This window comes from Thunnus maccoyii, chromosome 14 (assembly GCF_910596095.1).
Source record: "Thunnus maccoyii chromosome 14, fThuMac1.1, whole genome shotgun sequence".
In the NCBI taxonomy this organism is placed as follows: domain Eukaryota; kingdom Metazoa; phylum Chordata; class Actinopteri; order Scombriformes; family Scombridae; genus Thunnus; species Thunnus maccoyii.
The window spans coordinates 26,149,775-26,162,287 of record NC_056546.1 but is presented as its reverse complement, the minus strand read 5'-3'; the positions used below and the strand labels follow the sequence as shown (position 1 = coordinate 26,162,287).

General features: G+C 42.3%; 1 long non-coding RNA gene across 1 annotated transcript; it reads left to right on the top strand.

Annotated features, from left to right (window-relative positions):
* The first annotated feature begins 5,489 nt into the window (after positions 1 to 5,489).
* On the top strand, positions 5,490 to 8,636 carry LOC121912196. The gene is made up of 4 exons (XR_006100024.1): positions 5,490 to 6,309; positions 7,871 to 7,933; positions 8,043 to 8,115; positions 8,271 to 8,636. It is a non-coding gene; the product is annotated as an uncharacterized LOC121912196 (long non-coding RNA).
* Positions 8,637 to 12,513: the final 3,877 nt, after the last annotated feature.

The following is a 12,513-nucleotide window of genomic DNA, read 5'->3' as shown; positions in this document are numbered from 1 at the left end:
AATGCGAATGCATGTGTGTGGCTGGATGTATTTGAGTCTTCCGTCAGTTGGTCTATGGTTACAGAGCTCTGCCTAGCTGCCCCAAGTACTCAGATGCTAACTTTAGCGTAATGTGTACATGCACTGCTTGTATATACAACCACAAACGCACAGGCTGGAGTTTTCTTTTGTTCTAACCAAAGCAAAGCAGAGAAAAGGGATGCAAGGAGGATATATATATGTATATATACTTTATATGTGTGTGTTTTCTGAAAGGGATGCCTAAATTGCGGTGAGGCTGTCTCTACATCAGACAAGGTCATATACTCTGTTTATATAAGCATTTAAGGGGTTTTTTATGGCCTCCACTTCCCCTTCTCAGTCTTACATAATCAGCCAACTAGGTCAGAGTTTCTCAACCGGCGTCAGCCAAAAAAGGGTTTCGAGAAATCCTGACAAGGTTGCAAAAAAGAAATTCAATGGCAGAATATCATGCTACCCTACATAGTGACTGTGTTAGAAGAATATATGATGCATCTATGATCTCTGGTCTTCCACTCCTCACCATCTGTCTGGCTGTTTTTAATGTTGTGGATCCTGGACTTCTACGTGTCTCCAACTTGTATTCGCATTGTAGGATCCTCACATGAAGAGGGCCAATTGTGTATATTTGGGTCACAATTTTGTGGCCTGATGACAAAGCAATTAAGAACTTCTGATGTGGGTGTCTGATGTTTTTGAAATTATGCTTGTGCATGCATAATGCACAGGTGTGCGAGGTCTTGCATTTTCCTTTTTAGCAGGTACGGTAAGAGTTCAGAGACACTCTTTGCGATGTCTTGTTATATGCATGTTTATTATTTGCATGGTTGTCCTTCCATGCGTCCCCCTTCAGCCCCGTGCACACTCACATACAGCATGTGCAGCCCTCACTCTTTCTCTGAGTATTTGTCTGCGTGGCCCTAATTGTCTGTCCTGTCTGCCCACATTAGCGGCCTGTTTGTTCCACAGGCCTGATGTTTGTCCTGGGCCCCCACATAGGACAAGCCCTGCCCAAGATGGGGGATAGGATGCGGGAGGGGACGACAAGGGAGGGTGGGCGTTGGTGGTGAAAGTGTGTATGTGTGTGTGTGTATATGGGGGGGTCCTGCCATGGTGCCTGGCCCCTAATGGGATCAGAGGGGAGCGGCGGCATAAGGGGGATAAGGTCAAGCTGAGGTGCTGCCAACTCTGGTTAACCATGAGCGGACCAGACTCCAGCGGGACAGGTGCTCTCTCACGCCATCGCTCCCACTCTCCTGTTACCCTGCTTTCTGCTTTCTCTCTTTGCCCACCCCCTCCATCTCCAACTCATTTTCTTCTCATTTTATTGTCCTTTTCTCCTACTACTGCTGCCCCCCCCCCCCCCCCTCCCGCCCCCGCCCCCGCCCCCCTTCTCGCACACTTCACCCCTATCCTGTCAGCACTCTATGACGCAGAAATGATGGGCTGGACTTCCTTCAATTCATTCAGATCAAAATGGACTCTCATACTATTACTGAAATTGTCACCACTGTCTAAGAAGTTTTGCAACAAAAAGCTAAGCTCCCTTGACATTACATTACATTGGCATTACAACATAAAACCAAATAGCAGAAATGGCTAAAGAGAATAGGACAGACTGCTCTTATTAGCCTTGTTTGTCCTCCTAGGCATTACAATTATTTGTCTTTAAAGTCAAGTATTTCAGAAATCAGTATATACATATTTGGTGTTTGTTTGGACTTGTGTATTTGGTCATTTATTTCTCTGATAGCATCACTTACATTAGCACTCGCAGTGAATTTATGATTTGGACTGACAGACAGCTGATCCTAGGTGAACGCCCAGCAGATATTGAAATAATATGAACAAAAAGTCAAATCTAGTGGAAATTAATACTAATGTTGATGTATGATTAAAATGATTTTATCACATTCATGTGTGTGGGGACCCAACAGGTTGTCAGCCAACTTCAGTGGAAGTCTTGCATGTTCTCAAACAGCCTGGCTGGAGAGAGACTACTGCTACTTTGCTCTATGGGTCCAAAAATGTGATTTTGTTTGGCATGCTCAGTGAGAAACTTTCATAAGAATTCATTGGGGCACCATCTTTGAACGTTGTATCCGGCATCCACCTTTAGCAACGTAACCGATGCGAAGCGACACATCCGCTCAGAGGCCTGATAGTATTACCACAAATATGTAGAAAAAAGGTTTTTATGTTCTTTTGAAAATATGCATAGTAGTTGCTATATCATTATAGCTGTATGGGAATTAAAATTTCAGTTTGACTTTAAGTGTCATAAGATCATTTAATGGGGCCTCCCCATCTGATGTCTGCACAGCCTCAGAAAAGTCCAAATCCCTCAGTGCCAGCCCACTACATTTTTAAAGAAGTTAGTGCAGCATTTAAAACTAGTCTCCTCAACTTTAATCTGCACAATCTAATCTGATCTGAAGAGCAACCGATTCAACTTCTGCAACAATGGAAGAGCGTAGGGCGTATTAGAGCTGACAGTTTTATGCTGCGGGTAGATGGGAGGAGAAGGTTGTCAATCATCAGTGCATTTAAGTTGGCTTTGGCCTTAGCTTTTTTTTTGCAAGATTGAATTCTACTGTAAATTTTCCCATGTCAGACACCAGAGTGCAGTTGTGTAAGAGGATTCCTGACATGCATCTCCTCCTTTGTGTTTGTTTCCTGAAGTTTGTGAGGGTGCTTGTCAGTGCATGCATGCAGTTTATGCGTGTGTCTGTGGGTGAATGCCTGCAGATGCTTGTAGCACATGGGTGTGTTAGCGCGCACCATTGCAAACACCATCAGCCTTTTGCACGTCTTAATTAGCACAAGACTCAAAGAGAAACAGTTCGACACAACATGTTCCGAGTTGCAGCATTTTACGGTTGCGTCAACATGAGGAGAAAGACGTGAAAAAGAGGCAGAGAGAGAGACGGGGTGTGTTTGTATGCTGAAGAGGAAGCCACCGTGGTGAGATAAACAGCTCTTATCTGTGGCTGTGAGCATACTGCAGGGCTGGTTGAAAAACCACAGTGTACGTAAGAGCAGACAGGTACACAGGCTGAGTGTGCTGATGTGAGGGAGATCAGAGGCTATGATTAACACCAGCTGTGTTATACACACTCACATGCAATGAGACATACATATGAACACTCTTCACAGACAGACAAACACATGCATGAGAGCATGATTATAAACCTTTGGCAAAGTACATTGCATTTTACATTTACATTGATGTTTTTTCTTCTATATATGTGTGCAAGTGTGTTTCAGTTTGTCCAGCTTGTTTATAGGTCTGTTTTTGCATGTGTTGTTGCTAATAGAAAGCGCTTCATATTCATGGTGTTTTCCCTCCGCTTTGCATGAACATGTGATTTCACACTGTGTGTCTGTGGGTCATGTCTAGAGGGTAACCCTAGATTTGTGAAAATTTGTAAAACTAACATTATTTGTAAGGAAGTAATAACTTTAACGCGCACCACGTTTCAGGTGATCATTTTAACCCAAACCATGATCTTTCCTTAACCAAGTGGTTTTTGTGCCTAAACCTGATCAGACCTTAGCCACAGTGCTGTTACATCATAAAACAGCGAGACAAGACTATTTCGAAGCGCCCCGTGAGAGTTTCGACCATGTAAGTGTTGCCTGTTGGCTACAGCACAGTACTGTTTGTAGTTGTGTCTCTATGTTCACACCTCAGCCAAACACTACGTCTACCACTGTCATATCCTTTTCCTTAAAGCTGCTCTAAGCAATACTTTTTTATTAACAACCAATCAAATGATTACATCTAATGTAAAAGGTGTCACTCAGTGATGAGCCTGTAGATAATTTTCAGCCAACTCTGCAGTCCTCTCAGTTCTATGCAACATTTTAGCATCTTTTGACTTTCTTTGTTTATTTTACAGCTCACAACTTTACTGTTTCGGTTCACTCTCACCGCTCTCATCAGTGTCATTTTGAGTCGCAGCACAAACCAGACCGAAAAGGAGAGTTAATATTTGACTTACATTAATCAGGTGGCCAGGAACACCACTCCAAATGACTACTGATGTTGCTCCATTGCTCTGGACTGCCTTTGAATGTGGGCTGAAATGTTTTATGCTCAGATCTGGTTCAGGGCTAGAATTTCACTTTACCTTACAGAGACACCTCACTGATTTTACAGATGTGGATCAGTTTACTCATCATGAGGAGTGCTACTAAGCCTATGACAACCGTTGTATAATGTGTTCTTTGGCTCTGGAGGGAGTCTGAGAAATTAACCCCATATGATATCATCTTGGATTGGCCTTGAGACTTCACATTTTAAAAGAACAGAACCGAAAGCCTCCATTACCAACTCAGGTGTGAAGTTTGAAAGATGTAGGCGTTTGCCAAGCACTGAAGGTCTAAGATGCTTCAATTCTATCTCTTGCTTTTTGTAATCTGCCTTTTATGAGTCACCCAACTTAATATAAGTCCAGTACTAAATCACTGCAGTACTCCTTTAAGCATTCATCATTATCCACCTTGCACTCCCATTCTAACTCCTCTCCGTGTATTTTTCTTTTATCTCATGTCATGCATTATGTAAAGCACTTTTAATTGATTTTGCATATGTAATGTGCAGTATAAATTAACTTGTCTGTCCTTGTCCAGGCTAAGGAAATATTCACCGGAAAATGTCCTTATTCTTGGACCAGGCATTACGCCTGTCCATGGAAATATGCAGATTATTATTTCAATTGGTGCATGTCAATAGCCACACTGTGTGTGTATTTGTGCGTGTGAATCCCACCTACGTCACAACTTGGTGCTTCAGAGCATCTCATGTCCCATCTGTACAGTCCATGAATGAGTCATCCCAGCTCGGCTCAGACTCAGGTACAGACTGTCCTCATGAACAACAATGTCTTACTCAACCACCCAACCAGGGGCCACGGTACACCAGAGGCTCACAGGGAGTGTCCAATAGCAGGTGGTGATAGATCTGTGTTTTCCCACGGTGCAAAGGGCAACTTGATGAGTGTTTGAGGTGGGGAAGCACGTATGTGTTTCACATTCATCTGTCTGGCTCTATTTGCCCACACTGACCCGGTACACTGGCTGATTGACAGCGAGCACCCACACACAGAACATCATACACAGTGATGTTATGTATATATGATGGATGCATTACCCATACACAACCACAGATACCTCATGCACACATAACCAAACACTGTGACGCAAAAGAATACACGCACAGACACAGACAGGGACATAAACACACCTCGGAACACATGCACAGAGCCTCCACAATCCACACGTACACATACACACACACATGCGCTGGGTTTAGGTATCTCTCAGTCCCACATTTGCCAGTGCAGGTACAGGAAGTGTGCCTGCATTTGTAGTGTTTTGTGCTAACATTGTGGCTTTGTATGTGGTGTAGTATCAGCAAAATCTCTGCTCATATGGGTACATGCGTTTGTGTTTGTGCATGTACTTATACTGTAGGTGTTTGCTCTGTTCTTTTCCACACCTTCTTCCCCGCAAACACTATATGTGCAACAGGGTATAGCAGTGTGAGATAGACACAGGTTTGAATGCTCTAGTGTAAACGTGTGCCCTTTGCTCCATCCAGTTGACCACATCACTCAGATGACAGCGCTCGTGTGTGTGTGTGTGTGTGTGTGTGTATGTTTGCGTTTGTGTGAGTGATGTGGTTTCAACCATGCAGCATCACAGAGGTTTCCAGTCATTCTGCTCAGCAACCAGAGTTACCAACAGATAAAGGAACTTAGTGTTCTGATGTTATCGTAACCCATCTTCATCTCTTTCTATTTCCCTTTCTTGCTTTCTCTTTCCTCTTGAAAAAAAAATCACTACAATATTTATTTAAGTTTCCTGTAGGAACAAACAGTGGAACATGAGACTGTGGCCTTATCATACTTGGTATTGTTGTTATGGAATCATTGTAATATTCCTATGTGGGTAGTTTCTCTGTGCCTTTCAATAATAAGCTGATACGTAACAGCATCACATGTGAGTGTTTTGGGCAATTTCTGACATGATGTCAATGATATTCTTGTAGGAATCAAGAGTTTTGATATGATTTTTGTTATGACATTTCTGATTTATAATAGAATTATTTTAGTTGATAATTGTTGGGATGCAGAGAGTTTCTTTTTCCATCTCAGTTTCTTTTCCCGTCACCCCCGTGCACACAGCAGAGCATGCTGCACAGCAGCCACTGCTGCTGCAGAGAAACCACACCGGACATCTTTTGAAGAGGTTTCTCCTGTGATGCGCAAACTAACACCAAAGGTGAGCTGATCTACACGAGTTGTGGGACGGCTGTGACTGGAGAGCACATGATTTACAGGTTAAGACAAAGCAGAGCGTTTACAGTTCTATAGTTCTTATTTCACTTAAACGCCCCTTCATGTTGCACTTAATGAAGGAGCTGCTTGAACTAGACATGTGAGGAAACCACTACTTTGAATATCTCCTACACGATACAAACATCCTGGACATACTCCCTCGCTTACAGTAATTCATTATTTGAAACAGCCGGCTGACTCAGCCATTAATGGGAAATCATCAGTTTTTCATCTCAGAGATAAAAAATCGGTACACGTGTTGTATGAGCTCAACTAATTGTTTCCAGAGGAACTCAGCTAAACTAAACTTTTACAATAAACACACTTCAGTCACTGCTGGCAAAACTGTTGTCATTCTGCATCATCTGTATACTGACTTAACATTCCCAGAATTTGACATGGTTTATTGTAAGGATTGTGTTTACTTTACATCATACTGATTTCTGGGTATCTATTATAAATAATACTATAAAAGGAACACTGAATGTTTTGAGTCAGAATCCACGATATAAAAGGAAAGACAGCGATGTAATCTGTGTCACCGAGGCCTGTCTTGTCACAGCAGAGACTTTAACATGCCATAGAAGGAAATCACTCCCTCAATAACCATTCTTTGTAACACACACTCTTTACCACTTTACTGGCAGTAAACTGAAATTTCAGACACATATAAATCATCATCATTTTGAATCATCAATGACAGATGTAGTTTTGCATGGCTGTAATTTTTAAGCCAAATTTTATTTTTTTAATGGATAAATTTCACACAAAAATGCCAGGCAGTAAATATCGTATGTCATACGCAAACAGGACGTGATTTCAGATAGCCAAAATAGCGTTAAATTAACATGTTCCAGTTCAAAGGTATGTTAGGAATGATATTATTTATGTTGGTATTATGTTTGGAACAGGAGCATTTTTAATGTTATTAATTACTCCTGTCCTTTTCATGTTACAAGTCAAAATGACTGCTGTGAAAAGGCTCTATAAGTGAATCACATGTTAGCCTAGCTTTGCATGAAGACTGAAATCATTGGGAAGTGTTTGGTTTTGGTTTGGTAAGAATAACATTTTTTTCAACTCCTCCTTGCCCCTGTATTGTGAGACTTAGTTGCACCCAACCCATCCTCCCGCGTCTTCTCAGGCAGCAGTACTAACTGCCAGTGCGAGCAATAGCAAGCCGGCATACAAAATGAAAAGAGGAGCGACAAAAGACTAACCAACAATTTTAAGTTGTTGGTTGGTCAACAACAAAAAGAAAAAAATCTCTTCCCGACAGGAAGTATGCTACTGCTATGGCTGTACCACTCCTGAGTCAAATAATTGAATGAAAGTCTTATTTTCTGCTGTGTCATTGTGTTAGCTGAACTGTAAGCTAGCTACGCTAATGTTAACCATCATATAATAAGACTACTTTTACTGGAGCCACTAACTAGTTGCTATTATCTTGTTAATATTAGGTATAACTAGTTTTTATTTCTAAGTTGTATCTTATATTTCATCAGATCCTAGAAGGTGAATGTAGCAGCAGGGCAGGCAGGGTGACCAGAGAGGGGAAGGAGGCACAGGTGACTAGGCACTGAGGTCAAAAAGTTAAAATGCTGTGGCAAGCAAACACTGTTGAGCAGGCTAAAAGACATGTAAGAGCTGTCTATAGAAGTGACTGTTTTTTTCTAGTTTGTGGTTTCCTCACAGTGAGAGACGGGTTGAGGGTAGCAGTCCGACAGGCAGGGGAGTTTCAGATGAGCAGGTGAGAACATAAACGCTCTGGCAAGGACACAATTATGTAAACACAAATCCAAACAGTCAGGAAAGTTACCTAAATGTGATTTTTTTAATGCATTTGCAGTTATTTAATAGATAGTTATTTTGTGTGTAACACAAGGTTTCTTGTCATATCTGTAGCAGGGGACTGAGCCACATGTCAGGAACCAGTGGAACATATCCAACAGGGACAGAGAAGGATTTGATGATTCAGATATCACCACCATGTTGTTTTGATTTGTCTCTTCCCCTTAAAATTAATGCGAAACAGCCATTTGACAGCCTATTTGGAAAAAAAATCTCCTGGGGGGGCATGTTCCCGGACCTCTCTACATGGGTGGAGATCTCAACCCCCCCCCCCCCCAATGTTCAATCCAAAGTTATGCCCTTGATCCTGGCCACAGTCAACCATATACACTGACATGTACAGTAGCATACAGTTGAAGGACAATGTAGCTTTCATGTACAATCACATGGCTTTCAAATAAATCCCTTCCTTTGCCGAAAGATTAAAAATAAAAAGTAACCTCCTCATTTCTTCATAAAGCTGTCATTCCCTCACACTATCTCTCCCTTTTTCTCCCTCTTTCCCCCTTTACCCATAAAAAAGACCCAGCATTGAACCCAGTGTGTGGGCATATTGATTTTTAAATCCCCACCACCCTCCCAGTCCCACAACAGACCCCTGAGCAGAGCAAAGGCCCTTTATGAACTTGGGAATCTTCTTTTTTTTTTTTTTTTACAGTCTTCTAAATGAATAGGATACGTAGGGAAAAGGAGTGAAGGAGGGAGGGGAGAAAAGAAAAAGTGAAACAACAAAAGAGGCGAGCAGGGGGTCCTGAGTTGAGGAGGAGAAGGAGGGGGGTCCCCTCTTCTTCTCTCCTTCAACGAGGCTGTTTCTCCGCAATCTGCCTTTGATGTGCAGCGGTAGACCGCGATCCTGTCAAGTGCACTGGTGGGGAAGAGTGTGTGTATGTGTGTGTGTGTGTATGGGGTTGGGGGGGGGGGGGGGGGGGGAGGGCGTGAAAAAGCAAACTTGATGGGCTTCGGAAGTGCAGATAAAAAGAGGCACAGCTGGACTGATGGGAATGATGAGAGCCTCCTCCTCTCCCTGTAACATACAGACACCATAAACACACACACACACACACACACACACACACAGAGTGAAAGTTTCCTTTTTTTTTTGGTCTCACCTACCCACACACACACAAACACACTGCAGACATGCACACATACTTCCACACACGGACTCCTCCAGATTCCCCCTCTGTCTCTTTCTCCATCACACACACACAAACGCGCACACACACACACACGGTTCCCTGGCGTTGTTGTCAGTCACAGTGGGCTTGTAAAAAGCCCCTCTGTTCGGGCTCCACCCCTCATTCTCTGCTAATGGTCAGGTGCTTCTGGTCTTACCCACAGATATCAATCAGCAGTCTGCTAGATGTCTAGTTGCCTGAATAGTGAGTGTGTATGTGTGTGTGTCTGTGTGTGTGTCTGTGTGTGTCTTTTTCTCCCTTTGACTATATAACTGTAGTTGAGTCATTGTGAAGCGATAACTAAGAAAAGAAAGTGCTGTCTGATCCAGTGAGGTTAGAAATGACTCACTGTAGTTTAAACTGTTTCTCACTCGCTTCATTGTTCCTCCATTTGCTATCTCACAGATTCAAAACATTTGTTTCAGAAAGGCATGTGAGTCATCACCTTCAACCCACAGGTTGATTTGCCAATAGCCAATTCTTAATTTGTTGATTTTTTCTTGGTAGAGCTATGGGGCAACCTATGAAAAACAACTCAGAAGATTTCATCTTTCATGTATTCAAAGAAAGTGAGAATTTTCTAAAAGACACGGAGATTAACAGATTACGGAGAAACACCTTTGCTCACATGTAGGTCGGCGTGCAGAGGTTGGAAGCTGGTGCTACATCACCTGAAGTTCCATCACCTGAGCATTGATTACTGAAAATGCACAGAAATTAGTCTAATGGAAATTTAATATACTTCTTGATACAAAATCAGTATAATATAACCTCTCTGTGTGCAAGCTAGGCTAACTAGACTTTCTGAATGGAATACATACTTAACAGCAAGGTAGGACCTCCTATATATTAAATGTTGTAAAGGAATATACAGTATATCTAAAGATTGATAACCAATGCTACATGGACTTGCTGAAAAAGGGGAAAAAACACCAACCAACGTTTGTTGGTTTGTACGATTTCGAAATATGGCTCACACCCATTTGACACATGGATCAAACCTGTGGCTTTATATCTTCTCTTATACTTAAAAACAAATGGCATAATGCCTCCCCACTGACAGATTATTTTGACTTGCTTGAAGAAAAGTAAGATTTTAGGTCTCAGTTTTAGACCAAATGACTTGGTCAGATGGATGTTTTTGGCTTGGTGTCCAGGCTGGCACATGAACACTGCCAGGTGCCCACTGCTCAAGGCCAGACTGCACTCTTAAGCCCTGCCACCTTTCACTCACTTTAATAGGTGGCAGTGTGAATGCCCAATGGCACTAACACCAGCCTTTGGCGGGCAGCAGGCCTGGACGAACAGAACCTCTTATAAAACCCAGAGAAAAGATAGAGGGAGTGTTATAAAATGAAAGGCTGACACCGTAAAGCACCGCTCCAACAAGAACACAGAGGGAGGGCAGAGAATCATCAAAACAAGTTACCCACCCTCACACACACACACACACACACACACACACACACACACACACACACATACACACACTCATCAGCCTGCCAGCCCCCGACATTTACATTAGAAGAGGAAGGACACAGTGGGCCTGTGGAGGAATAGAGGGATGGGGAGGAGAGGTCGGACACGCTATTGGGAGGTTGTAAACACTGTAAGACAGTATCTCCATGGAAGCCCGCGCACTGCTCTGAGGCATCTCACCCCCCTCCATCCAGCCGCCAGCCCCCCAGCCTTTCCAAAGCCAAGTACTCTGACCGCCGGGCCCCCAAATCGGCCCCTCGCCTCGCCTGCCAGCCTGGCCGTCCAGCACAGCAGATGTGCACAGAGGAGTGGCCTTGGGTGACTGGATCCCCTGGGCTTTACAGAGGGCGAGGGAGGAGGAAAGACGATGAGAGTGGCCTTGATAGAGGGTTTGTGTGACCAAGGTCCTGTGTTTGTGGAGAGCTTATATTTACTGTAGGTGTCGGAGTGTGTACGTGGGTGTTTGTGGATCTGTTTCCATGTGGCATTACTGTTACAAGCCTCTTCATGTTATTCATCTGAATTATATTTATACCCGCACTTGTCTCCAGTATACAGACCAAGAATTGTATCTTGGTCAATTTGCAAAACTTGCTGATACACATCGCATTCTCTTGTAGTCTAATATTACACATTACATTGACAGTAAATGCCATGTGCCACTTGTTTTCCACCGTTTATAGTACAGTGTACAGAAATATTTATTAGTTTCATTGTTTGTATGGTGTGTTCCATTCCAGTTGGAGGTTGGAAATTTCCAAGTTGAAATTACAAATTCCAGCTCAAGGCGTTCCACAACTCACAACACCAAATACAAACAATCAACATGATTGACAGCGAGAGACTTGTCTTCTTATGGCAGGCAGCATATAAATATTTGCAATGTCAGTGCAGCTTAGTTGCATGCATCAATGACACAGAGGAGGATAAGATAAGAGGCTGCAACAAAATATTTTACATCAGTTTAGTCAGAATATTACACACAACAGCCTACCAAGGACTAGTTACATTACATGTTTCTGATGCTTACTAATATAATATAAACAGTCTTCATTTTGAGAGTTTTATTCATTCAACACCATTTGAAACTTGCTTCCCTTGGACACTGCTATACTGAGTGATTTCAGAGCATCTCCTTCTCTGTTAAGTTGGAGTGCAATTGGCCTGAGTTTCCCAGTCAGAGGTCTGACTTCCACAGCCGTTCTGTTACTTTTTCAAGTAGGAGGTCAAAAATGTTGAAGTTCCAAGTTGTCTGGAACGTAGCATAAAAGCTGCACTTATCATATAAATCATATAAATTAGCCTCTGTTTGATAACACATTCACTGTATCGACTAATATGTCATTTTTTTGTTTATATCTTATTGTGCTGTACCCTAAGAAAGTGGCAAGAAAATCAATTAATGCAGGTTTAAATTAGTTAATTTTGTCTCAAAAGCTTGGAAAATAAGACAAGGATGGGTTACTTATTTAATCTTTATTTAGAGAGCTTTTATAGGTTCAAATTATATATGATGTATTAGTAATTTATTGATTTTTTTAAACATGAAGGTTGTGAAATCTTATTACCGTTCAGTCAGCCAACTCACATGGAGCAGATTATTATTTAAATGTAGAATATGTACAGCATTAGTGTTTGGC